Genomic DNA, 25,435 nt, shown 5'->3' on the forward strand with positions numbered 1-25,435 from the left:
TTATTTACCAATTACTATTAAAAAAAGATTAACTATTTTAATGATTTTCACAGTCTGACTTTCATAACACAAGTCTCAGCTTCTTAAAACCACTGATTCACACATAATTAGTCAAACCAACATACACTTGCATCGGTTCAGTAAAACATGCCTGAAAATAATGCAAGTAGGAAGCCCTATTAATGCTGTTTGTAAAGTGGTCAGATTGTGATATGGGGAAAAAAATGGCTCTAGCATGATAACCTTCTAAGAGTAGGCCTATATGTATCTAAAAATTACACATTGAAACATACAAGTGAATATAGCCACCTCTATTGTATATAAATGTATTCCACAAACAATGTGTCTACTTGTCAATTCCAAAAAACGATATTTCTGCTTTAAAATAAAATGTTGCTCTGATGTTCATTAGAATATACTGTAGGCCTAATTCTGGGGTCTTGTGAACAATCATGAAAATAATAAACCTATTGTACATCCTCATGTCCTAATATTAACAACCTAATGTGAAACCACCTGTGTGTATTAAAAAAGTACATACGTATGCTAATTGGTCCTAATTACTGACATAAAGCAGTGGCACTGTGTTGAACACTGATTTTAACATTGATCAATTACAATGCTGTGCATACAAATTTAAAAAATATAGAGGCCTATAATGTAAAATTCATAGCCAAAATGTGTTATATATTTGCCCGGCTAGTTATATTCAACTATTATCTATAATTGTCAAGCACATCTATTCGTATCGTATTCCAAACACGTTCAAATACTTTTTTTCACAATAAATCAGGTATTGGCAACTAATGTGGTCAAAACAATACGTTGTACGGATTAAAATTGAGTAGATTTTTTGAGACCATGGTGGTCCACGTTTGTTTACATTTGCTGAAAGTGACATAAGACAAGCCTTTTCCCCCATTAACCTGCTTTCCATGACAATACGACACTAAACACGAGGCAAATCGTGTTCTATTACATCAAATGACCGTACACGTGTAAATATGTTACATAAAACAGTATGGGGCAGTACACCTTTGTTATTTGTCAATGGCACGAAATAGCCATCAGACACACACCACATAACTAAAAAATATACACAATTTATAGTGCAAAGAAAATAACACACAGCATACACACTACTATCATCGTACTATTCCAAAAACAAAACTCGTAACAAGCTAACCTGTTAGTAACGAATCATTAACTGCTGGCTCTCGGAGTCCTTATTTAAGATGTGGCTATTTATATAATTGTGTCTGCTTGACTGTAACAAGAAAAAAATATATAAATACCCAGTCAGGGCAAAATAAAATATAACTAAGATTGAGATATTTGTTCAAAACGACGCGGCCATCTTGATATCCCGTCAGCCTCAGAGAAAAAGCTACACCAATGACAAAAGAGAGCGAGCCAAAAACAGCCTTGGTATAATTTTCAAGCAAAGAGCGGAAAAGAAAGTGGTCCCTCCTACTCGACTCTCCCGTTACTCCTCCAAAAGAGTATAACTGCAGGCTCGGAGACCTTGCTCGTGGTGGCCTGTCTGTGGTGGCCTACGCGCGCTCAGCTTCAAAATATGTAATCGCTGAACACGTCTCACCCATATCACGTGGCAAGTGAAAAACGAGGCTAGAGTTAGTTTCGCTTTGCTCACTCCTTGTGTTGTGAGGTGTAATGCTGCAAGAATTTAAATTACATTTTAAAATACTATGACTGTTATATGTATGGTTATACGTTACAATTAAACCACCACTGTAAATGTGTTGTTTATATATTTTAACAACTATCCCAAATGAGTAAGTCCCTATATCATTTTTTATACTTGCCAAATTTCAAAGAAACATCCCAAACATCAGTTATTATTATTATTATTATTATTATTATTATTTAGCCAACACCTTATCCAAGGCGATTTACAAGTATAAAGTGTAATACAAGTTTGAATGCAGTAAGTATGTTATACAAAAAGTACAAGTTATAAACAAAAACAACATGAATTGCAGACATGCGACTGCTTTTACCAACATGTTTCCTTAATGTAAACCTAGGTAGATTTACAACTACATAACCTTTACCCTTACTAAAATGTTAAAACCTCAATGAAGACAGTAAGAGAAAAAAAAAAGACACCCTGGCCAGTGAGGATTAAAGTTTGACGACAGTACTTTGAAAACCACCCCCACCCCCAAGGATTTGAAAAGGAGAATCCAGATTACTGCTCTGGATGCATAACACTTTGGTTGCTTGAATAAAATATCTGCCAATTAATTTCAAGATTTTCACCACAGCAATTTATTGATTTAATACTATTAATCAGTTTGTTGACATGGATTAGGAGGTCTACCTGCTGAACACAAAAGCCATTTCAGATATTCTATAAACACCAAATGAAACAATGTAATTTATTAAAGGAAACACTTTATTACACACATTAACACAAAGAGTGACTGAATAAAGACAACAGAAATACAAAATGTTAACAGAGGAAAGCCAAAACAACAACAAACAAGAAATATAACACGACAGTAATTCAAATTTATTTAGAGGAGGCCAAGCAACAACCAAAAAAATTTGATTTGTTTTCATTTTTTTTATTGGATTTTAACATGGGCAACATCCAGTCAACAATCACATTGAACAAAACATTTTTTGATAGTCACCCATCATATCACCCACCCACCCACCAGAATGCTATTAAATCAGACAAAAATAATAATGAAAATAAAGAGATGTGTTATTATATAATACTAATAATAAGCAAAATTAATTGATTGAAAATTAAAATATTATTAAAATATATATAAAAGATATATATATAGATATATATATATATATATTTATATATATATTACAACAATGCTAAGGCAGAGGTTGCAATTGCAGATTATTGAACCAGTGTTCCGCGTTTCTGGTTTATTCCAAATTTTACCAAAAAATTATTGGGTATAGACGAGTTTTTACTGGTCTATACCCGATTTTTGAATTTTATTCAATATTTTTCAGGTATTATTTTCTACGAAACACACAATATTTTGATTAAAATGCTGTTTTATTTTGACTCTCACATTTTAATAAGCAGCCCTACAGTGTGTCCTAGGATACAGCAGACGTTTATACATCAGATGATCAAATAATATTCAAACATGGTTCTCTGTCACTTCGCAAACACATTATCACCTGATTATGTTGGCTAATCAAAAAATAGCTTAATGTCATGTTCATACTGTAACGACGGGTGCCACAGCTCCCGGGCAGGGACTTTCCTAGCTGGTGAAGTGTCCTCTCTGGATTAGCTGAAATGGGCACTGCCTCCCTCCGGCTCCCCTATAAAAGAGGCTGGGAGCTGGACATTGTTTAAACTTGTTATTTTGGTCAGTGTTTTGTGTGCGAAATAAAGCCAAATGTTGTATTTCGAGAAGCTCTGTTTGGTCGCTACATTTGGTGTTAGAAGTGGGATGTGGTGACCAGTCAAGAAAGAATCTGGGGAGGAACAGTAACGATCCACATTGGGGGGCAGTTGCTAAAGCATCCCATGTGGATTGCCCCAGTCCAGGACTCCTGCATTCTGGGACTGGATTTCCTGTGTAGCATTGGGGGCCAGGTGGACTTACGGGTGGGGGTGTTACGTCTTCCTGGAGGGCCAGCCCTTACCCTGGATGGACCCAGAACATCGGGCCCTTCGCCGACGGAGTGCAGCCACCGAAACACCCCTCCCTGACTCATCAACTGTGATTGGTCCCTGTTCCAGGTCCGGCGGCGCGCAGTAAGAGGAAGTGTTCCCCCGGCAATCATCCCGGGGGAAGGGTACCCCGATTTACCCATCTCTCCAGGAGCAGCCTCTTGCCAAACTCCTGTCACCAGTCGTCACCACCACTGTGTCCAACGGCAGACACCATCTGTTACTCTGCTCAGAAGTATGGAGGAAGTGGCGGTTGAAACAGCAACCACAGTATGGCAGAGAAATTGTGAGGGGCTTTGCCAGGAGCAATGAAGCCAGCTGCGGGAGCTGTTGATGCTCTTCTGCCACAGCTTCACCACAAAAGCTAAGTAAGCATGGTGGACACATCTGATCCAGCACAAAATCAACATGGGGGACGCCGTGCCAATGAAACTGCGACCCCGCCATGTGCCACTGGCTCAGCAGCCGGAGGCAGAAAAGATTCTGCAGGGAATGGTGGATGCTGGCTTGGTGGAGCCTTCTGAAAGCCCTTGGATGGCCCTGGTAGTCATGGTACATAAAAGAACTGTGAGTAGAGGTTCTTTGTTGACTACTGGCGGCTGAACAGGGTGACTAGGACGGACTCTTACCCCCTTCCCCGCATTGACGAATCCCTGGACCTGATGGCTAGATCGTCCTGGTTCACATCCCTGGACTTGCAAAGTGGTTACTGGCAGGTCGCCTTGCTCCTGAAGCCTGGCCAAATACTACCTTTTCCACTGGGCAGGGTCTGTGGCAATTCTGCTTGATGCCTTTCGGGCTTTGCGTTGCTCCTGCTACTTTTGAACGGCTGACGGAAAGAGCCCTGAATGGCATTCCCTGGCAGCAGTGCCTTGTCTGCCTGGACAACTTGCTGGTGCATGGCCCCAGGTTCGAAGAAGCCATCACCTCTCTGCAACAGGTGTTGCAACGCATGGAGATGGCGAGGCTAAAGCTGAACCTGGACAAGTGTAGTAGCTTCCTCAGGAAGGAGGTTACCTTCTTGGGACACCGGGTAGGGGGCAATGGCATTAGCACCGAGGCAGACAAGGTCAGCACGGTCCAGAATTGGCCCACCCCCAAAAACCAGCAGCAGCTGCGGGCGTTCCTGGGACTGGCTTCCTACTACCGTTGGTTCGTGGCACATTTTGCGGACATAGCAGCTCCCCTGAATCTGCTACTGAGGAAGAGGGAGCCCTTCTGCTGGAGCCCAGACTTTCAGGATGCATTCAGGCAGCTGCAGGACACCCTGCCCAGTACTCCTTTGCTCTCCCCATCTGATCCAGAGCTGCCATACCTGCTGGATACGGACAACTTCACGGTGCAACACCGTGTTGGGATCCGCCACACCAATGCGGATTGCCTGTCGCGATGGCCCCAAGCTAAGGAAAGCTGTCAGCACTGCCAGAGGAAGGAGGACCAGTAACAGGAGCTGATGTCTGAGCAGCAGGGCGAGGAGGCGTCGCTGTCTCCCGGCTTATCTGGCAGCGACTCAGGACCTACTTGCAGACAGCTGACCATCACCGAGACAACGGAATGGTGGCAGCTCCAGGAACAGGATCCCCATCTCATCCCCGTGTTGCAGTGGGTCGATCAACGGCAGCGCCTCCCTTGGGGGGCCATTTCCATGCAGTCCATCACCACCAAGGGGCTCTGGTCACAGTGGCCCCCCGTCGTGGTCCGAGATGGAGTGCTGCAGCACCGATGGGAGGCTCCAACAGGATAGCGGTCTCACTGGCAGGTGATTGTGCCCCGGGTCCTTCAGTCTACCATGCTGCAGGCACACCATGGCACCCCTGGTACAGGCCACTTGAAGTAAACAAGAAGTTGTGGTGACTCCAACAGGGTTTTTATTGGGGACAATGTGGGCGCAATGTGGAAGTCTTACTGCCACTTTTGCGAAAAGCTGCACTGCTAAGAAGGGAGTGGCCGAAAAATTCTCCAATTTTCTTTTTTTTTTAAAGATGAAAACCAAAAATGCGGGTAGAATTATTTAATGAAATGCTTAAGCACAAAGTGAAGCAAGAAAAAAAAACACAAACAAACTACCAGCTTTAAACAACAGTAGCTTTTTAAAAAACTGATTCCCAGAGACACCAATGTATTTTAATCAAGCTTAATTTAGAAGGTATAATTAAAAAGCTGTTTCCTGAACTTACTTCAGCATGTTCACACTAGCCAATTGAAACAAGAGAAATAGCACTATTCAAGGAGTTTTAGGGTTTAACCCTAATGCAGAAAAAAGCATGGGGGAACCAGGTAAAACCCTAAAATCAGAACCACTACCTATAACTCCTTTCATAGTGATAATAAGGTCAGGGTTACTATGGAACACATAAAGGAAGCCATGTATGCTCTATCAAAAAATGTCCTTGCCTGTGACCTCTGACCTCATCTAAATGTCAAATACAGGTAAAGGCCTGTAGCAGGGTTACTTTATAACCCCTAGTTATAAGGTCCCAGGCGATACCTCACTTGCAGGGGACTGGTGCGGCTCTCCCTCACTTGCAGCGGTAGGTGATGGAGGTAGAGGCAGCTCCTGCTCCTCTCCTTCTGGTGATGACGGTGGGGGAAGTGATACCAGCAGGCATTCAGCCTCTGCTGGTGGAGATGGGGACAGCAGGTGTTCTTCCTCTGCAGGTGGAGATATATCCGGGGGCAAAAGATACATGGAGACCCACATATCCGAGGGCAAAATCCATGTAGCGGTACCCACATGCTGAAATTCTGAACACTGTAAGATATTCTGTCTTGTACTCCTCTGAAAACATTGTCCAAGTTACGATGGCTGTTCAGAATAGAAAAATGTATAGAATCTGTAATGTAGATCTTTAATGTAGTTCCATAATACACACAGTATTAAACAATATTACTTAAACGGTCATGTTAGCTTCCACAGCCCTTCTTTGTAACAAGTAGCCATGCTGAGTGATGGCCAAATCCTGTTAAATATTGATCACACCAAAAGCCAAAGCTGTAAGAAACCTCTACTATCACATCAAAATAAGGATGCATGGCCAACTTATTTTTCAATAATCTGCATTGTTACAAATATAAGGTAGACATTACTTTTATTAAAAAGTCATTAAGAATCAACTTTCTATGAAGTAGGGTCTTTTAAAGTAGATATTTTACTTATTTTTTTAATTATTGATTTTCGACCATCCCTCATCTTAAGCATGTTAGCTTTAACTTTCTACACCCCTCTCCCTCCCGAAACCTCCCCCTTGCAACTTAGCCCCCTTGATACCAAAGTTACAATAGGCTGAGAGTTACAATGGGCAGCTCATATTACAAGACAACATTCACTGGGCTCACCGATCTTACCACAGTTCAATACAATCCCTGCACATTCATGATTGATAAATAAAAATAAATTAAATGGAATACACTGAAGGGTAATCACTACAGATAACTAGAAAAAGTCCAACTGCATATGTGGAGTAAATTAATCGTGCTTGTAAGCGATATAGTTGTTGTCAAAAGTTTTCATACCGCAATTAACTAAAACAATACAAACAATTAACAATTACAAAAACCCTTAGCCCAATTCACCCACAGTGCATTTTCACATGGTTTTAGCAGGGAGGAATTTTAACCCCCTCCCTGCTATCTTAGAATATATATATATAGATTCATTAATAAAAAACTTTGTTAAAAAAATTAAATTGTAAAACAAAAATAAAAGTTCAAATAAAAACAAAGCATGGACACATAATAAATACCAAACCCAGGTTAGGCTGGGCAATCGCCTTCACTGATCCTGTTAGTTTTGGTTTCAGTTTTGTTTTTAAATTTTTCTCCCCTCTCACTCTCTCTCTGAACACCCACCTCGAGTAGGGAAAATTGCAGGGTTTTTGTACAAGTGACCATCTCCCAGTTAGCAACAAATTAATCACTTAATTAATTTGGGAGATGGCCATCTTCTGCATGAGGTTTTTAATGTGGATGGGGCTTCCCATCCACGCTGTAAACAAGCACAAAACATATGACCACGACGTCAAAACAATAACGCGGTGCTCGCCATCATTTTTACACATAACAATAAACCCAAATAAATAAATCACAAAGCAAACACAAAATAAACTGCACAGTGGCGGAGGGGGAAACCCCGTTCTAAAAATAAATGCTGTACAGGTCTCCTCGCCCTGTTACAGGGATATTAAGGCACACAACCTTAACTTGCCCCTATTACTCCTATGGGTCACATCAGATATGATGTCATGCATGACATCAGTAATGACATCAGCAATGACATGAATGTTGGCATATCTAATCACAGGAGAAATGCTCTACTAAGAGCATTACACAGGAAACAATTTGTCTGTGCTGGACTGTAGCTATCATGCTTCACATGATACTCACTCTGCCAACGTAGACACAATCATAGGTGTATATCGGTGTTGCATAATTACTGCTGTTACTTCCAATGCAAAACTAGGCGCACTTGCCACTATGCAAATATTGAAGTGCAATATGGCATTGCCACATATCTATTCAAGACCATTGGTTTCCAAAATGCATTTCAATATGTATCTCACTCAGTAAAAGGATAGATTTTTTTTTTTTAGAACAGTTCCATGGAGAATGAGGACCAAACTCTGCTGTTTTGTCTCATTATTGTCTTATGAGTTCCTAGGAACAGCTGACGGCACAATATTCTGCAGATATTGTATTTAATTTAAATATTCTATTGACATGCAAGCTGTTAGTACCCTGTTTTGTGAAGGGCTTGTTATCAGTAACTTTTTTAAAGGGTTTGAGTGCATATTTGTTCAGCCAGCTAAATTTCAGTATGTTAGGCTACTTTTTTAATGTTTTTGGTAATCATGCTGTTTGTTGTGTGTGTGTGTTCATAAAGTTTATTCAAAATACTGTCAGATGATCTGTTGCTGGTGATCACTTAAATAAAGTCCATTTGTTTTACTTTTAGTTGTGAATGAAACCATAGAGTAGCCTAGTTTGCTGTATGTGGCAAAGTGCCCTGCCCCTGGGCTATTTATTTGTGTTGTATGTTACATGTAGTGTGTTAATGTTGGTGTATAGTCATTGGTACACGGGATATAAATTGATCTGTGTAACACGAGTGTATATTTGTATTTAGGCATGGGGATTGCACAGCACTTCACGTGCAGGTAAAATGTAATAATATGTGAGCAGGGGGAATTGCACTTTATTAATTCACGTGCAGTTGTACGGAGACTCCAATTGAATGATTGATTAGCAATCGAGTCTCAAAGGATAAAAGCAGCATGTTTTCACTCACTCAGGGTTGTGTGTTCGGTGAGTGGACAACGGGTATGGAGACGAAGGTAATACGAATAGTTAAAGTTAAAATATCAGCACACCGTGTTTGTCTGTGTCGTCTGTTTTGTTTGTCTCTTTATTTTGGCTAAAGTGCCATGTCCTGTGTTTTGTTTGTCTTTACAACCTTTTATTTTCCGCTTGTTCATTTATTGAATGCTGAGCGCAACCCAAGCGCTCAGCTTCACCTAACTCCACCTCTCTGTTGTTTATTTGTTAGTCCCTGGTTCTGGTCTGACATCACCCACTACAGCCATCTTCATGACACTATATTATTTACTAAATTTAAGTCATTCTATAAATCTACTGTTAAACTGCAAGAACAATTTGACTTTGATTCTGTATCACTGAAAATGTCTAGCCTAAGTCATAAGTATTTTTTTTTTTTTTTAATGAGGAAATTGATAAGAAGTACAGATAAAAATACTCTGGGTCCTGACTACAGTATTTGTGCTAAACAAGCATGACTGTACAGTACAGTGTTTCAGATGGTTTTGTATATTTGGCATTTCCGTGTTTTTGTTTTATGACGGCTAAGCGAGATATATATATATATTTTTAATTCTATACATTACATGTTATTTACACTAGAGAATCAAAGTGCATAGCTATTTGTTTTATGTTAGAAAAGAACAAAAAATATTTCTTTGGAAGTTCTTCTGGCTTTTGTGGTTATATGGGTGAGTGTTTTAGATTTTTGTAAGCCTAATGTAATGTAAATAATTGTTGTAGGCCTATTTGAAATGTTTCACCATTATTTATAGCTGCCCTGGTGTCTCACAGTTTAAGTGTACATGTATGTTTTAAACACTCGTTCACCTTATATCATTGACCTAAACGCTTGTGAAAAGCTTGAAATGTTAGCTATGATCAGCTGTTCGGTGTGTATTCTGGGAGCAGTACTTCAAACTGGAGAGCGTTCCTAACTGACTGTATTGTTACAGGTCCAGTGAGAACTACACAAAAACAGTTACCAAACAGTACAACTGCGCATGCATAGCATCAGTTTTTAAAAGTACTTTTCATGCCAACAGTCCCTATATGATCGGGACAGTCCCGATTTCCTAGCAAATGTCCCGCGTCCCAATGCTTAGGAGGAAAGTCCCGATATTTACCCATAGAAAAAAAAAAAAATTATTGATGGTCGTGTTGAGTTGGGGAAGATCCGCCCATTATATGATGAGTGTTTTTTACGTAGGACTCCTCCCATGTGTATGATGCATATGACCCCAGAGACGAGCGCCCCGCTGAACAGTTTCTAAATGTTGGCAAGTATGACTTTTTATTAAAATACACATTTTTAAACCTCCCCACCCACAAAAGGTACTAATAAAATAATAAAAAACACTCTCCTGGCACCAAACTTACATGAAAAACCACTCGTTTTTTAAAAGAGCTGTAGCTCAAAAACTACAAAACTTGTAGAAAAAATGAAATCTACCAATCAGGCCTGAAATCCAAAACGGCAGGCAGATTGATTGAACTTAACCCCAATACATGTATCTATTTAGTTTCATGTAAAAAGTTGTTTTACGATATTTTAAATCACCGTTTTCAGTATTTTTTCCATATAAACAGTTAAATCATTATAGTTTTCCGTCAAAACGCCAAGTTACAGGTTTGTTTGCAATAGATTCATCAAACTTTATTGATTAATAAGATCTTGCATCAATGTCACATGTTCTCATATAATTCTTAATTTCTCTTAAGAGAAATACTTTAATCATCAAAGCATGCCTGCCCTGCAATTCCATTGTTCCCTCTGCTCAGAACCATAAATTTATCAAATCTCTCCAGATGCTTATCTGTTCCTGTGTCTGTTTCTTAGTCTAATCATGAATCACTTTTAAATTTCCAAAGACCATTTGCCATTAATTGTTCATACAAAGTTTTTAAACCTTAAACCTAGTCTCCACATGGAAGAGGTTGGATACTACTGAAGTGTACTGAAGTGAACCACAAGCTTCTTCCCCAAATTATTACAGCCTGCTGCATCCTGCACAATCTTTGCCAGGACCATAAGGTGGTGCTCAGGCAAGCAGAGGAACGGCTACCTCAGCCGCCAGCAAGAATTGCACAACAGCGGTATGAAAAGGGTCCTGCTATTAGAGATGCACGGCTATCTTTATTTTTGTAACCTGATGGTGTATTTTTATTTTGTATCACATTTTTGTCTCATTAGCTTGTTTTGTGTCCCTTTATACCAAATATGGCATTCTCATTTGCGCTGTACATGTGTGACTGCTTCTGCATAATAAAGAATTGGAATATTGAGTAGTATTGTTGATTCCCATGAACTAAGTCTCAAAAATTCCACACCACATTTTATTTTGAGAGTGGGTTAATGTTCGTGTTGTGCATTGTATCAAGCCTCCTCATCATATCGTCTTCCCTTGTGGATATTAACACCTAAGACTCTTCATCGCACTGTCACGAAATCCGTGGTTTCAGATTTCTTTACGTACTCTTTCCATATCGCTCAGCATATACTCTTATCTCAGGGGAGACGTTAGGAGGACAGAGTTGATACTACTCCTAGTGGGGTATTGTTCTGCACTGGACCCGCAATATATCCAGATGACTAATATAGCACTTAAGAAATTGACAGACTCATGTATTTAAAGTTTTTTTTATGAAGCCGAGTATGATCAGTACTCCTTCGGTTTATTAACGGTTAAATATTGGACAGAGACGTTAGAGGCTACTTCGTATCCCCAGCTGACAGACACACTGGGCAGTCCAGAGTCTTAACAGATATCAACGTTAACACTTTAATACATGTATATATGTATATATTACAGAGGCTTTAAGGCCAAGAACATGTCACTTAAAGTACCCAATGATCTATTTCAGCACATTCAACAAATCACTCTCTAATTTCTAAAACATAGCGTGAGTCCCTTATAGCAATACATGCAATACATGTGAGATTAAATAATAATTGATTAATGCTTACCCTTGAATATAGATCGTAAAAGGATAGGACTGTCTTCACCAGGCAAATTAAACTGAGTTCATTCAGCTCAATTGTGTTTTGGTTTGCAGAAGATGGACCACCTTACCTGTCTGTGATAAGTGTGGTAGTCTATTGTAATTTACCTGGGAGTTATATAGGTTTTTCGGCCCATTGGAATACATGGGACGCCTCAATTAAATCCAATCATTAATCAGTGAGGCAGTTCAAATCCATTTTACAAATAATAGTTTTTCAAAAGAGCCGGACTATTTTTTCAGAATTAATAGGTGTCATCTACTCAAATAAATTCAAAACTTCACATTTGTTTCAACTCTTATGATCTCATTCCTTGTTTTCCTCCGAGCCCAGTGAACCCAGGATCTTGGTTTATAATATAATATAATAACACTACTGTTATATGTGCATGCAAAACACTATTTTTATATGTGTTATATATGAGAGATGTTCTTAATATGTGACATCATCTTCTAATTGATTATATTTTACTAAATTAAAGGTATGTGTTTCTTTTAACCTCATATTGTTTCATCATTTTATTAATGAGTCAGTTTTAATTCCAGATACCAATGTCTAACAGAGTATGTGACAAAAGATTGTTTAAGTCAATTAGTTTCACTAAGTTTAAGTGGTAATAGTTTTCAATAGAATTATTTATCCCTTAAAAATTGTACTGACCAGGCTCTGACCTGTACCTGGCTTTTGAATGTGCTATTCCAAGCAGTTTTCCACAGTTTCTTGCTTTTTACAAAGCCAGAGTCTGTGCAAACACTTTTTAGATTTATGACCTATGAATGTCTGTTAAGCCATAATTTTTGCATATTATTTCTAGATATATTCTTATCTGTGCTAAACCACTAACTCCATAAACCTTAAATTTCCAAATCTGTAAGACTTGCAGCTTCGCTGAAGTGGAACCCAAGGACATTCCTCCTTTTTGGATAAGGAGAGAGGCCCCCTTTTTCAGTGCAGCAGTTTCAAAGAACCACATTATAAGGACTCCATTTACCATCATTAGACAATAGTATAGTGGATTAACAACAAGGTACATTATAGTATATCATTACAAACTTAACACAAAAACATAACACAACGCCTTTTATATTCTATAATTCAATGGATATCATAATGTCTAGAGGTCTTGTTGTTAAATAGAAGGAGAAAGAAAACTGTATCATTTTCTCATTTAATTAAATCGAATACTGCTCCAGCTTTTAATCTTCTTATCAATACGGTAAAGTCATGAACAAGCAATAATACTTGTCAGTTTTAAATAATATGTTTTCTATTATAGCAAATACTTAAAACATATTATTAATCTTATAAAATCAAATACTTATTTTTAGTTTCAAATATCATGCTGTCTAAAAAAGGAGTTAATCATTTATTTTATTAATTTATAATACCTTTGTGTCTAATTACTATTCTTTAACTATTATGAACTATAAACAGTATCAATTAGCACTGAACCTGTTTCATTATAAGATAATCTTTCAATTAATTTACTTTAGTTTAACAGTTGCTCCTAGAATTTATAATATCACTTTATTTCTTTGGTGATTCCTTCTAAGATTTAAATCCAAATACCAACCAGTGTAACTGCATTCGAGTCTTATGTTTTTATAATGACTGAACTAGGCTTGACCCTGTTCTTTGTTCATACAAGAGCCAGCCGAGACAGGTTTTTTTCTTAAGACTTTGGTTGTTCAAGGATTAATATTAATTTATTGTGGTAAAGAATCCCTTTCTTATCTTATTTTGTTTGAACATAAATTGTAGATTAAAGTTCACTTTTTAGCCGAAATGGTGCTTTTTATCAAGTGTCAAGATATACAAGTGGTAAATCGTTCATTATATATTTTCTTAGAAATTCCCATTTTACTAAGTACTTAATTAAAAACATTCGTAGACTGACCTATTTCATGGAACAAGAGAGCCATCTACTAGTCGTACAAGGATACTCCCTCTTTATCCCTCCTTCCAAAAAACCTCTAACACTTCATTTTTATATCAAAGTTTATTCCATATTTGAAATTGCCTAGTCCATGTCCAGCATATCCCACATTCCCAGTAGGATTCAACTTCTGTGCCGGGTTCAGCTCTGGTTGGTTCCAAAAATACCATCACACGTCTCTTTATCCAAAGAGATCTCAGGTCTCTTTATCACAGGTGTGAGACGCCATCGTACCTACAAGATACTTGGACACATTTAGCTGGGACACCTTCTACACATTCCAATTTACCTAGATGTGCCCATTTCACTAAGTGACCTCCTTCACAACTCATGCATTCACTCCTCTTAATATCTTTTGGGTTTACATTTAAATGAGAGAAAGTTTGAGAGATTTGAGAGAAAATTCCTACAGAATCATTGCATTCAAACAAGATTCTACAGTGTTTAGCCAAATGACTGCAGACCAGACAAAGTCTGGGCCCAGTCACTGATGACTTGCCTTGGCACATATCACATGCACAATTAACAAGAGGATTATGTTTTAATTTATGTGTCAGGGTTACTTCTGCACCATGTACAATAGTTCTGGATCTGTACACATTGTTACTATACATTTCTTTCTGCTCACACAAGGTCATTTGAGGTATGCCTTCCATCCAGAATACTGAAGAAGGTCAAAACTCACTGTTATTCATATTTTCTGGTATCCAATTACTTTTCTGCCTCACATCATCAGTTGGCAGACACAACACAACTGGATCTGAATCAGTTGATGAACCATGAGCCTTGGCTACTGAGATTCTCCATGGAAAGGGATTCAATGTTTTACTGGCCAGCCTGCTAATTTAACGTTACTTGCGACAGCACCAGTGGAAGTAAGTGGAGGATGGACATGGGTTTTGCTCAGACATAAGTAACTAGGAGAAATTGCATTGGTGTATAGTTATACACATTTAAACATACTACTTAGTAGTACTTTACAATAAAGATGTTTTGACAGTTGTTTGGAAAGCTATTTGCAAGTCTATTCTGAAATACTGTACAGCAGCTATAACCATCTGACTTCACAAGCCCATGCAGTTTAGCAAACATTTTTAGTAATAGTTTTAAACAGAAACTTGGTAAATACAGCCTGTATGATACTTTACAAACACATTTAGATCCTTGTATGATTAAATTATGCAAAGTTCTAAGGAAGACTGAGAAAAAAAATGGGTTATCGCAACATCAATCTGATAAAGGAAATACTGCAAACAAAACATTACTATCCCTGCTGCTATCTTTGGAACATGGTAACTTACGTATTCCCATGTGACTTTTATAGCAGCTTTAGGAAAGGACTTGAATGAGTTAACATTTTCATGAGAAACTTGTGTTTACATGAATAAGTGAACATTAATTTTACAAGCTTTTCCTGGAATCTCACAAGAAATGGAGACTGTGGCAGGCTGGTGAGTGGATAGAGGCCCAGAGACAGTCTGCAGTTCAAAAAAGTAACAACTTTATTATAAATAAAACACAAAACAAAAGTGCACAAGGGCAAAATAAATGGATTTAAACACAAAGAAAATCCAATACAAAAAACAAAACTTGCAAAATTAAAGGTTTCCAGGCTGGGCAATGCCTTCACTGGATGTACAAATCACAAATCACAAATCACAAATCACAAATCAACCTGCTTCCTCAGCTCCCTCCTCCCAAATGAGAAGCAGAGGTCTCCTTTTATGTCAGGTGGCTGGGCACTGATTGATAGTTAATTAACCTAATCAACCCCAGCCACCTGAATATAATAAACCCAGGCAGGTAGGGGAAATTAACTCCATCCCTGCCAATTTAAAAAACACACCTCTACCCATGTAGAACATCGGCTGCAATCAGCCAACTCCCCCCTTCCCCCCCAAGAGTCCAATTATGTCCCTTGGGTGGGCTGTTATGGTGGGTGGTGGTGGGCGGGGTTGAAGTCGGAGCCCCCAAGCCTTCTTTGGTTGAGGGGGCCCCGGATCTCCAAGGTAGTACGGCGACGGCGGCCTGGCTCCCTCCGGTGGCAGAGGCGGGGACGACGGTGGACCCTCAGCAACCCTAGAAAACAAAACGGAGACACTAGCAGTCCCAAGCGATGCAGAACAGCAGGTAACCCCAGGCGATCCAAATGAGTCATCCCTGAGTGGAACGGGCGTGTCATCCCTGGGCGGTGCAAGGCAGGCATCCTTGGGCCATAGCTCCTCCCTCTCTGGCTCAGAGAGCGGCGGCTCCTCCCTCTCTGGCTCTCAGGAAGGCAGCTCACCCCTCTCTGGCTCCCGGGAAGGCATCTCCACCCTCTTTATTGGATTGACTGGGGCATCTCCCATGTCTACCGCCAGGTAATTAACCACCATGAGGGCAACCTCTGGGAAGGATGCCGGGTGGTGTTGTTCCTCCCACTGTTCCCACCTCTCCCCATCTCGACGCCACAGCGTGTTGATAACTATGGGGAGATCGTGGACGAGGTCTGCCTCAGGGTTCATCGACCAGTCCCAGATCTCCTGGGACTGGTGGTGGTGCTGGAGGTAGTGGGGTGGCCCCTGATGCCCGGGGTGAATACTGCACCTCTTCCTGGGCCTGGTTGTAGGGGCATCCTGCCCAGTTGTGGCCGTCCTCTTACACCGGCCACACCAGTTTGCCGGTGGCACATCTGGGCAGGACCGCCAACGATGGTCCTCCTTCCCGCAGGAACCCAGGAACACCAGGGGAAGAGGCTGGCCGAGTCCTCCAGCGGTGGCTGCAGCAGCTTACATTTCATCAGCTGCTGCTTTTCCTGCCTTTGCCGCCGTCTGCTCTTCTTTCCCATAATCCCCCAAAAATAAATAAATAAAAAAATACTGCTCTGAGCCTCTAGGTGGCGCTATCCCACTTCTAAAACCATATGTGGCAGGCTGGTGAGTGGATAGAGGCCCAGAGACAGTCTGCAGTTCAAAAAAGTAACAACTTTATTATAAATAAACACAAAATAAAAGTGCACAAGGGCAAAATAAATGGATTTAAACACAAAGAAAAACCAATACAAAAAACAAAACTTGCAAAATTAAAGGTTTCCAGGCTGGGCAATGCCTTCACTGGATGTAGAATTCACAAATCACAAATCACAAATCACAAATCACAAATCACAAATCACAAATCACAACCTGCTTCCTCAGCTCCCTCCTCTTAAATGAGAAGCAGAGGCCTCCTTTTATGTCAGGTGGCTGGGCGCTGATTGATTGTTAATTAACCTAATCAATTAATCAACCCCAGCCACCTGAACGTAATAAACCCAGGCAGGTAGGGGAAATTAACCCCATCCCTGCCAATTTAAAAAAGGGCACAGCTTTGCTCTGCCACAGAGACTTTCATGGTAAAATGCTGAGATTGTTTTCTTGGACACTTTCACATGCTTTCCATAACAAGTTTCACGTGTATTGTCGATTCACTTGAAATAATCACACATATAAACTGGCCTATTGTCAAATTATAATAGCGCGTAATTATTATGAAAAATAGTATTTTCTGAGCAAGGTCCCATACTGTGGCACAGCCAGCACCGGTGTTCCCCTCCAGATTTAGAGGTTTGTATTCCTTGATCAGGGATTTCTGGAGGTAACACTGAACAAAGTTTTTTTTTTTTAGATAAATATGGATTGTAAGAGTTTGTTCTACATTTTTTAAAATAATTTAAAATCCTCTCAGTTTCTAATGAATTCAAACCCTCCCAAGTCCTCCAGTTACAAACATGGCAGATGTGGTTGTGATGTGAAATATCACATTCCAATGTAAGAAAACACTACAACCCTAGTAGAAAATATACAATGTTGCAAAGCCCAGGAAACTGCACTCGTGAAACATATACTGTTCTGTCTCCACTTTACAGCTTGAAAGAGAAAGAGGAGGGGTTTGCAATGGCTTCACCAACAATAATTAGCAAGAAAGGAAATAAAATGGAAATTAAGAGAAATATTCTTATGGCCATAGACAAAATAGAGGAATTTAAAGAAAAGGATATTGTGATTTTTACAGATTCTCTAAGCTCAATATAGGCATTAGAATCCGGAACAGGTGATAGGATAGATATTGTATATGAAATTATTCAGAAATGACATACTAGATATACAAATGGATGATCTTATGTTCTACCATCATATATATATATATATATAACTATATATATATTGGATTTATAACGTCTATAGCTATATAAATATATATATATATAATATATATATACATATAGAATCCTTTAATTTAAACACCTAAAACTTCGTTATTTTTGTTGAGATTTATTTGTTTATCTGTATTATTATATAAACTCAGAACGTCTCTACTTACGACACCGGTTTCGTTTGATTACCTATATACCGTTCTTGTTACCCTTTTGTCACCTTGAAATGGGAAGATTATTATATATATATATATATATATATATATATATATATATATATATATATATATATATATATATATATAAAGGTAGAAGAAGCGAGTTGTAGAGGTAAATCTACCGTACCCGGTTGTTTGGGATTTTTCTTCTTACCAAAGGTGGTACATTGTGTGGGTTTGTAAGTGATCGAACTCTTCAATTGAGAAGTTGAGGAAGCTTTCAAAGGTGAATTCAAAGTATTGACAACATTAGTCTTTATAAATATTTTTAAAAGTACTGTATTTAAAAAATAAAAAAAATCATCTATCTGCTATATTTGAATTAAACATATGTTTGAACTATGATTATTATGTTCATGATACGGTTGACATTTTCACTTTTCCCAATTTTATTTAATTTTTTTCGATTTTCAACTTTCATAATCTGGTTGTGCAGAGCCTTTAATGAATACAGGCCTGGATTCTAACTTCTGCATGGTTGGCTGAAGAATTTAATGGCATGATAATCATTACTAAATTAAAAAAAATGGAAATATGCATAGTTTTATTGGAATATTAATGCATTAATTGATGCTATAAACTCCTGTACTCCGGTCATAATCTTAACAATAAATCAGTTAAGAATTTTTCAGAATTTTTGATGTATTTTCATGTTTTAATCAATTGTTATATTCTTCTCAAACACCAGTAAGCAAATTTTTATAGCCAATCACAGTATTTTGATCATTAGCTTATTATTTCCACATTGTTTATTCAAAAATACCAACAGGGATGCTCAATATTAGCTCCTTTTCATCATTTAATATCAGTGTGGTAAAAATGGAAATCTGGAGGGTTTCGGTCAAAATCGAGAGGTTTCATTTTTTCATGATCTGGCAACACTGGCCAGCACAGATATTCTACTTTTAAGCATTTGGTGGTCCTTGAATTTAGTTTTAGATTCAGATGGATGAAGTTATCATATGAATGCCCTTACAAAACAATGCTTTAGTCTTGTAAGTTTTTCAGGAACTTCGTTTGGAAACTTTTATTTTTTTCTGTCCAAAAAAGTGGATTCACAGTCTGTTCAGATTTCAAATCTAGGTATTGGTTTGTATTTATTTATTTATTTTCAAATAAGCCAGCTGAAACATTTACCACAATCTGCAACATAAAACACAGATAACATTATAAATTCATTTAAAAAAAATTACTTTACAGTTAAATAAACACATGCATTTTCTTATATTTCTGTCACACAGGTCAGATTCCTACATGCCCTGTGAGATTCTGTACAAAACCTACAGAACATTTATGGATGTATGAACTTTGATTTTAGTTTATACAATTTTAAAATGAATAAAAAAAGTCTTGTTTATCTACTGTTAATCATTAACTTTTGAGCGTGAGGTGATTTACATTTAAAGTCTTACACTGTTTTAGACACACACTTCCTATAGTGTGAGGAATATGCATGGATGTGCATGCTATGTCACATAACAATTAGTGTTACATCTAATTTTGTCTTGATACAGAACAAGTTCACAATCAGGTGTAAGTTTTCCCATCTCTATAGATCACAGATACATTATGTAGAGCACAGTTTATGATTGCCAGAGGTACTAAAATGGAATGATGTAAAATAGATAATTATTGGTCATTGCATTTTTAAAAGTTATCACCAAGTCATCAACTCCAAGAATGTATTTGTATTAACCGTGAGTCAGTCACATATTTAAAACTAAATGTCTGCTGCTAATTGGTTAGATGATAAATTAGATTGTGTCAAGATAAGTGACCTTCCCTATTTGTGATTATGATTTTATAACAGTGCTTGAGTCATTATGGTTGTGGCCAATCAAGCATCAATAATGTGGGAGGAAAATGTACCCTTTATTTTCTGGATATCATTTAATTAGTTTTCAGTGTAAGTTGCATTATAATTTTGTTTATCAAATAGAAATTCATATATTTTGTTTTCATTTTTTTTTTATAATGTGTTTTGAAAAAAATTGATGCATAATGTTTACTTTTACATAGTAAGAATTATATTTGGTCGGCAGCAGTGGAATTCAAAGTGGCAGACGTAATTAATTGATAAACCAGTTCCAATTCAAATATACTATACTATAACTAGGATGAAATGTTTATTGGTTATTTCATCCCAATCTCCTTCCTGAAATTCTTTTCAATCTGTTTCGCACACAAATAAAACAGATACATTTACAGTCAAGTAAAAATCTGGTTGTCGTTATCAGAGCCAATGAGTGATATTAAGAACATACATTTACGAATGAGAATGTTTCACCACTCAATATAAAGAAGTGTCTCCTTCCCTCTGTCCTTAGTCTATCTCCACTTAACTTCCAGCTGTGCCCACTGGTTTCTCTACTACGCTTTAAATAATGGTATAGGTTAATTATGTCAACTCCTTTTAAGATTTAACAGACTTCAACTATGTCCACTCTGACTCTTCTTTTATCCAGGCTAAAAAGATTGTTCTTTCATCCTGTCTTCATAGCTCAGTCCTTTAAGTACTGGAATTAGTCTGGTTGCTGTTCTTTGGACTCTCCTCAAAAGACTCTACTGGTCCTCAATCAGCAGATGGGTGGGTCTTGACCGAGTGTACATAGCATAAAAATATCTGGTAGAGATGGCTCTAGACGCCTTACTGCAGAGGGGAGCTGCAAGTATTCGGGAGGAGAGAGTTCTCCTATGCAGGAATGACAACTACTCAACCCTGAAACTACAAGCAGTGCTTGTGAAGGCAATGCCCACCCATGGCCGGATGAAGCAGCAGGAGTCATCATATGAATACTGGCTCACAAGTGACACGAGCACCTGGTCACAGGGATATATTGCTTCTCCGCATACAGCAGTATGTCAGGACAGCTTAGAGGTCATAACCTACAGTTGGACTAGAAAAGTGTATCAGGTCTTTGGATTTAAGTTTGTAAACTGTAGAGAACGTCACTCAGCCTAAGGAAATAGGCACATGATCCTGCATGCTTTTTTTTTTTGTCTGTATTTGAAATATGTTTCGCTTCTGTCACCTAACCTTTAAATTCAGTAAATCTGGAGTACTGCCAGTGAGCAGGGCTGGCTTATGAATTGATGACATTTGTAAACTAGTTTTAATCCTTCCAATTCTAACTTTGAAAATGTCTGTACTGGTAGTGTATTTTTTTTTTTTTTTTTTTTTTTTTAGTGAACAACACCTGAAATGTAACTTAACTGAGATAGATTAATAGAATATAGCTGTGTACCAGATTCAGTTGATAGTGGTCTAAATACCATCATTTCAATCATTAAAGCATTAGCTTTCTGTAGTAAAATGAATTTTTCTGTCAGGGTGTCTCTTGTTTACACATCAAGAAGACAGCACTGAATAATGGTGTTTTCACTCACAATCTTGTGTTCAGTGTCTTTAGACAAAATTTTAAAGTTTATATTTCAAAACAACAGAAAAAATAATAAAACCCAAGCTCCTCTGGAGCAAATAGCTATACAAAGTCCTTAACTAAGTAAAGGCACGCTAAGTCTGTTATCCCCGATAACAAACAAAATATAATCCATATGGTCAAAATACAGGCACACAGGTCAGAATCCAAAAGAAAGACACTGGCTTTCCGAGGTATAACACTCCCAACCAGTATCTCCCTCTCCACCACTTGCTCAGCTTACTCCTACTGCGGACCCAACAAACCTGAAATCAACCATGGAGGAGCTTTTAATCCCACAGAATCATTACTGATGAGTGACACTGGAAAGCTGGTGGCCATTTTGGCTCTGTAGAACCCCTGGAGCTAGGATGTTCCCAGGCTGCTAAGTTCCCCAGGGTCCTAATGCTCAGGACTTCCAGTCCGGTATGTATGCTCCCCCTCACAGCTTCCTAAGTTTTACATTTTTTGTTTATATGTATTGTTAGATTAGCTGATTTTCATAACATTGGAATAGTAATTATTTCAGCAGTAAGAGTATCTTTATTTGCTGCAGTTTAGATATTAGGTCAATGTTACCAACACATTTATCATGCTGGGTATAAATTAACTTACAAATGTGAATATCGCCTCAATATGGCAGCCATCTTAGTTCAAATATGACAAAAAAGTCGGCATCTCTACTGGTTTAAAAATTATTCACATAATGTCCACTGTAGCAAGTCTACAAAAATATCCCTCAAAGGATGTTTAATGAAAATATCACATTATTGTATTTTGCTCTCGGCATGCCATTATTTACATTGACTGGTATTAGCAGGGGCTTTTGATCCAACCAGTAACATAATGTGATAAAGCTACACATTTTAACAGGGACAAAGATGTATTTAAAAAACAGTGCTTACTTTGTTACTGTATTGTCCTCTTATTGACACAAATAAAATATAAACAGATTTTTGTCAAACTATACATCTGTTTATTTTTAAGCATGCACTGCTGGCTACTTGGAATGTGCTTACAATCTTGCATGTGCCTCAAGTAAACCCTATTGAAATAAGAAACGTATTCAGGTTGTGAGGTGAAAATAATAAATGTATCTGTTTTAATTTTCTGTAGACTTTCCTGTCAGGTGTCAGTTTTATTCCTGGAATCGTAGTTCTTGAATCAAAATACTGCATTTCAAAATATTGCCTGGAAGGTGAACTGGACTTAAACTAGTTTTGGTGGTATGATTAATTCATTTCTGTTTAAATCACATTCAAGCCAAGTTTTATTGCTTGACATTTTATAAATTTGAAATCTTGTAATTGTATGACTGATTTGCTACATTTATTGCCTAGTCTGATGGCCCTACTGCTGGTAGAAGTGCCCTCTTGTTAAAACAACATTACTTTACATTGTGTTCTGGCAAGCTTAAAAAGGTCATGTCACACAGGGCTCAGAGTAAATTGAACAGATCTTCTGCCTGTTTTTGTTGGGGTTTAAAACATTGTTATTATATGTGGCCCAGAGCTGATATTTGTACTGCTCATTCTAAATGCTGCCAGTTTCTTTTTATCATCTTAGTAATAGCATCAAATTCAGGTTTTACTTTTCCTTCTCTGACACTGAAAAATTGAGTCGTGTAGCATTGATATCCATGGTATATCCTCACCATAAATTGATTACTGCAATTTATTTTGTTTGTTTTTGTTTATTTTTTTGATGTCTAAACCACAATGCATGTTTAGAATAAATCAGCACATATAAAGAACAAAGCTTAGATAACAAATCAACCTAAACTTGGCTTCTATTCTTGCAACCTTTGTACTACAGTTTGAATTTATTTGCTACTGACCTAAACAATAATATCACTCAACCTTGCAGGTATCCCTGTCATTTTATAATAAAGTAGTCTAATAAAGACTTAAGATTATTTATTAAGAATGGTGTTTGCATGAATTATTAGGCTATTTGGAGCTTTGGGATCTTTGTGGTTATCATCCAGGATTATAATGTTTTACTTTACATTTTTAAACTTAAATATAACTTTTATTGATACTATCTATTCATGTCAGCATTATTCCCCAGAGAAATCCTCATTCGGAAGCCAACTGAACATTGCTAAATTGAGTTGAAGGTGTTGGGGAACAATAGAACTCAAGTGTTGGGAAAAAAAAAACAAAGGACAAGTTGTTTAGAAGCTGTGATACATGTAAATTTGGTTTTGCCATTAATACTGGATTCCAAAAAGACATATGCATTATAAGTCACAGAAAATAAATTTGCATGACACAGCCAGGGCTACATGAGGGTGGGTGTGCTCAGTTGAGAAAAATAAAAACAGCCCTGTATAGGAGAAAAAGTACAGTGCCTATAGAAAGTCTAAACTCCCTTTCAAAATGTTCACTTTTTGATGCCTTATAGCCTGGAATTAAAATGCATAAAATATATATTTTTTTCATTTATCTACACAGGCAACCCCACAACTTTCAAGTGAAAAAAATATTCTAGAAATTTGTAGAAAATTAATTAAAAATAAAAACTGAAATAGCTTGGTTGGATAAGTGTCCTTAGAATAGCAATCCTAAATTAGCTCAGGTGCAAGTAATCACCTTCAAAATCACACATCAAGTTAAGTGGCCTCCACCTGTATTAAATTGTAGTGATTCATATGATTTCAGGATAAACTCAGCAGTTCCTGTAGGTTCCCTCTGCTGGGTAGTGCATTTCAAAGCAAAGACTCAACCATGAGCACCAAGGTGCTTACAAAAGAACTCTGGGGAAAAAATTGTTGAAAGGCACAGATCAGGGGATGGGTATAAAAAAATATCAAAGGCCTTGAATATCCCTTGGAGCATGGTCAAGACGATTATTAAGAAGTGGAAGGTGTATGATACCACCGAGACCTTGCCTACATCAGGCCATACCACCAAACTGGATGACCAAGCAAGAAGGAGACTGATCAAAGAGGCTACCAAGAGGCCAAAAGCAACTTTGCAAAAGTTTAATAGTTATTTAATTTAGTTTCCCAATTGTCTGGTTTATTGTGTTTTAAATGAAAATTATAAACTGTATTATCCTTTGATTGTATTATGCTTCTCTAATGAATGTAACTAAAGTTATATTGAATAGGAGGTTTAAATGTAAATAAAATCTTTGACCAATGAAATAGGTGGATACATTCCGTTTCTAACATACCCTTTTTGGGTGACATGCAGCTTTCTATCAAATACTATGAACCAATGGAAGGACCGACAAGGACTTGTTTATAGTACAAGGGAACGCCTATACATAGTGTTATTTAAACTCAAAGTAAGGATTTTCGTGGCTCTCTGGAGTTGCTCTTTCTCTTTTCAATCTCATCACTCTCAACTCATAAAACTCAGAAGTTCTTCAACGAAGACGCAGTGATGTTATCTTCAAAGCTGTTCCGGAGAAGATGGGCTCCCTACAGAACAATGAAAGCTTTTGCCTACAGACTTCATGGAGATACTGCACTGCATTGCTGAACAACTAACTTCTACAGAGATGACGACCGTGTTGTGAAGACTTTGTTTTAAACATCGCACCAACAGAATAAGTATCAAACTTATATTGTGTGTTTACAAGTAACTGAACTGAAGCTATGCTATTGATATTGTCACAATGTAATGTGTGTCTCTTTAACTAGATGCTGGAACATTGTACATGTGTACTTAGCCACGTGAAAGCTAGTG

The 25,435-nt window shown here is 37.8% G+C and overlaps 1 protein-coding gene across 2 annotated transcripts in view; it reads right to left on the reverse strand.

Moving 5' to 3' along the window:
- The window catches only part of anapc1 (anaphase promoting complex subunit 1), a 106,755-nt gene extending 105,208 nt beyond the window's left edge, over window positions 1–1,547 (reverse strand). For both annotated transcript variants that reach the window (XM_041252816.1, XM_041252815.1), the window contains exon 1: window positions 1,187–1,547. The gene's annotated coding sequence lies outside the window, so the exon portion shown is untranslated. The remainder of the gene's footprint in view (window positions 1–1,186) is intronic.
- Between the last annotated feature and the right edge of the window lie 23,888 nt (window positions 1,548–25,435).

The sequence above is a fragment of the Polyodon spathula genome, chromosome 6 (genome assembly GCF_017654505.1).
Source record: "Polyodon spathula isolate WHYD16114869_AA chromosome 6, ASM1765450v1, whole genome shotgun sequence".
Classification (NCBI taxonomy): Eukaryota; Metazoa; Chordata; class Actinopteri; order Acipenseriformes; family Polyodontidae; genus Polyodon; species Polyodon spathula.